This window comes from Neodiprion pinetum, chromosome 3 (genome assembly GCF_021155775.2).
Source record: "Neodiprion pinetum isolate iyNeoPine1 chromosome 3, iyNeoPine1.2, whole genome shotgun sequence".
Taxonomy (NCBI): domain Eukaryota; kingdom Metazoa; phylum Arthropoda; class Insecta; order Hymenoptera; family Diprionidae; genus Neodiprion; species Neodiprion pinetum.
Window position 1 is genome coordinate 31,701,596 of NC_060234.1, and position 4,062 is coordinate 31,705,657.

Consider the following 4,062-nt stretch of genomic DNA (forward strand, 5'->3'; position numbering starts at 1 on the left):
TGCTCGATCAGCCCGTGGGAAGTCGCGTAACCGCGTTCACCGCCATCCGCCAGCGACAACCACCACAACAACCTCCGAGCACCTCCAACCACCGACCACCTTCGTCCTTCTCATCCTCCTCGTCACCGTCCTCCTCCTCCTCCCCTCCCTGGTCATCCTCGTTGTCCTTGTCCTCCACGACCACCACCGATCACTTCCAACCAGCACCAAACATTTCCTACCCCCTCCAACCACCTCCGACCATTTTCGTCCTCTTCGTCCCCCTGTTCCTTCATGTATTCTGTAACATTAATATTCATAATTATTCCAACAACTTTTCATATGCTCTCTCGATCTTGAGTTTTCGTAGGCATAGAATCGAAACGCTGTTTTATCTAGTCGCAAGTGAAGTATCTACTTTGGGTATAAAAGCAGAATTGTTTTTCGGAAAGTGTTCGGATGAAAAAAAATTCAGAGTGACTGTAATACATCACGGATGCGCTAATTTTGATCGAGATGAAATGGATGCTCCGTATATGAGACAGTATTTAACGCAGTGTCCTGATCTAAAGACCTAAAAAGGTGATTGTCGACGATTTTTTATTTTTTTTGATAGGGAGAGAAAGAACGAAGCATCTTAAAACTTCCAGTGTATTTTAACACACATTTGAAAGGTACCAGCTAAAATTGTTTTCATCCAACTGTCGCAGAACGGCAGCGTTATTAGCTGACCCGTTACCTGGAGAATACATCTTTAGTAGACGGCTGACCATCGAAGGGCGTAAGCCGCTTGTCTTTCTGCTTTCTTGTCTGAAATGTGAGAACTAGAATCATTATACATCATATCATCATACATCATACATCATACATAGTATTAAAGTTCGAAACTAAAGTTTGGATGTTCAGAAAGTGACGTCACCAAAAATTTTTTTCTCTTGACGTCATCGATCTATAGTAATCGTCGACGACGAAAATTCTTCAGTCTGGAAATAACCGCGCAGTGGAGCGGACGGATGAGAATCGCGCTCCGCAGACTTCAAGTACCAGGATCTCTACCTCCTGGATCCTGCGCTTCGGGCCGCTTCCTGCTGCAACTGGAATTCCAGGACAAGCGCACCGTAGTTTCTACGCTCCAGGTCCGCTACCTGGTGAAATTCGACTTCAGGGACAAGCGCTCCGTAGTTCTGGTTGTCCAGGTCCTTGACCTGGTGACTTTCTACCTTCAGGACTAACGTTTCGTAGTTCTTGCCGTCAAGGTCCGTGACCTGATGACTTTTGACCTTCCGGACTAATTTTCAAGTTTACAGGTTTTTTTATTGAAAATGTCATGTTTTGTACTATCAAACCAATATGCATACTTCACATAACATTTTTAATCGGAAAAAAACCTAACGATTCGGATCAACGAATTGCAATTGGTGAGTGGTTGGCATAGTATACATAAGAATACACCACCATAACTTCGTTCAGTTGGAGCTAAAATTGCTGTGCGTCGTGCTTAAGATCTGTTAGCACTTAGCTGATTGTTCTGTGGTATTTTTTGACGAAATTTGCTGTCTTAAAATCATAATACGTTGTCCTTACATGCATGCGTGAACGTGATTTGTAGCATTATATAGAAAAAATCTTACGGGTAGATTCGGTTTGCCTCACATGCACAAAGGCAGTGTTCATTCTGTACACTGTGAAGCAAATACCAGAATTTTTCGAGGAGCCATCGTGCCTCAGTCTCCCCTACAACTTTGTCATCTGGTAAAACACTGACAACGAATAAGCGAGCGCCCGAGCACAAAAACCAGTTACATAGGCATCCGACCCCGAGCGAGCTTCAGCAAGTAAGTGTTTTAAAACTACTTATTTTTAATTCGTGCACCATTCTATTTGATGTACCAAGATGATCCAAAAAACCGTGATATCATGTTAATTGTCGAGCTTAAACGTAAGAATTCTGAACGAAAATGAATGTGATTTAACGTTTTTTTTATGAGATTTTTAGTTCGTCGATGATAAAAAATATATGACAATTCAAAGTAATTTTATTTTTTTACAATTCAGACAAAAATGACGCACTCCATCCTTCCTGCCAATTCGAGATTCCAGCGGCAAGGCGCTTCAATGGTCAGCTAATAACTTCGCCATTTTGCGACAATTGATGGTGAGTAAATTTTTCTTGTACTGTCCAAATGTGAGTCTGAATACGCTCGAAATTCTAGAAAGCTTCGTAAGTTATATCCCTAACAAAAAAATAAAAAATAACGAACAATCGTATTTGATTGATTAAAAAGAAAAATATGTGTACTTGTCCCGATCTTTCATACGGCAGCATTTAAAGAACCCGGTTTCCACTTTTAACCGATATAAAAGATATTTTTTCTCCATGATCTGATTTGATTATTAACCTTTTTTCGGTGTTACTTAAATATTTAGCTGTATAATTATTGATTGCGTTCAGTTTTGAACCATTTGTAGACGATAATAGTACAAAATAAATCATTATAATCAACTATTTTCATGTAAACCAACATCAAAAAGCTATGTTACTATTTTTGCACGGTCAGTTTAACATTTTTATAATATTTAATGGCAATTGTAATTATACGTCAGGTGGAATTTTTCAAACTTGTCATGTTTACAATGAATTATTTCAATTAATTTTTCGAGCAAGCCAAAATTCAGTGGCTATCAATGCGCTGACAAAATTTATTATATAATTGATTAATTAATTAATTACATTTATCCTTACACAATATTTTTGATGTGTTCTTACACTGAAAATATTTAGTACTATTCCAGGTATAACCCGAGGTGGTTATCAGTGGTTGTTGGAGGTGGTTGGCGGTGGTTGGAAGTGGTCGGAGGTAGACGAGGAGGAGGACGAGGAGGATAACAAGGGAGACGAGGAGAACAAGGTGGACGAGGAGGACGAGGATTTGTGCTCGGTGAGTTTAATATTTTTATAATATCTAATGGCAATTGTAATTATATAGTAGCTGAAATTTTTTGAACTTGTCATGTTTACAATAAATTATTTCAATTCATTTTTGACGCGAGCAAAAATTCAGTAGATATAAATGCGCTAATAAAATTTATTATATAATTGATGAATTAATTAATTACATTATTCCTTACACAATATTTTTAATGTGTTCTTATACTGAAATTATATATTTGTATTCAAGTTATAACGCGAGGTGGTTAGCGGTGGTCGTTGGAGGTGGTCGGACGTGGACGAGGAGGTGGACGAGGAGGAGGACGAGGATGACGAAGATTTGTGCGCTGTGTGTATAACAGTCTAAAGTATTGAATAGAGTAAGAGTAGGAGTAGCAGCAGGATCGGGTGTAGGATCAGGAGAAGGATCACGAGTAGGAGTAGGAGTAGAAGTACAGGAGTAGGAGTACCCCTACCCTACCCTACCCTGCCCTTCTAGGTCCTGCCCTCCTCCTAAACTCCTACTTCTACTCCTGATCCTACTTCTACTCCTACTCCTACTTTTACTTCAATCTTACTCCTACTTCTACTACGATCTCTCTCCAACTCTTGATCCCACTCCTATTCCTACTCCTAATTCTGAATATTAATGTTATGGGATATATAGACTGCGTGTCGAATTGAATCCCATATCGAAACGAACAATTCTTTTATTGTCATATTATAGCCGATTATAGTAGATAATCTAGTATGTTTCCTAGCGAATTATAAAATTTATAGTTTGCATCACATATTGATCATAAATTAATCATATATATCAATGTCGTACACGGACCGCATGTACCTACATTTATACTTTTTGGTCTCTGCATCATTATTACATCTGATCTATTTTTATCCATGATCTATGTATACATTTTTCTCTCGGGTACCTATACTTGAATTAAATCACTGTTTCGCTACGAATTTTAAAAGATATTTATTCTCATTATTAATTTCTTGTATCGCCGACAAGTCGGTGAGCACACACGGGTTAAGTATAGGTGAATGCAGCCAGCATGATGTCGAAATCGGAAACTCTCTGATGTTCTGCAATAAGTTCTCAACTATACCGTTGGAATATCTCACGCACCAATTTTCGGTTGTCACATCTA

The 4,062-nt window shown here is 38.7% G+C and overlaps 1 long non-coding RNA gene across 3 annotated transcripts; it reads left to right on the top strand.

Moving 5' to 3' along the window:
* The first annotated feature begins 289 nt into the window (after positions 1-289).
* LOC124213842 (uncharacterized) lies at positions 290-3,216 on the top strand. 3 transcript variants are annotated; one of them, XR_011176802.1, is made up of 7 exons: positions 290-561; positions 690-771; positions 935-1,397; positions 1,617-1,814; positions 2,035-2,134; positions 2,773-2,918; positions 3,159-3,216. It is a non-coding gene; the product is annotated as an uncharacterized lncRNA (long non-coding RNA). The 3 variants fall into 3 exon arrangements; XR_011176803.1 differs by having other exon boundaries at positions 935-1,286; positions 1,599-1,814; XR_011176801.1 differs by having other exon boundaries at positions 935-1,286.
* The last annotated feature ends 846 nt before the right edge of the window (positions 3,217-4,062 follow it).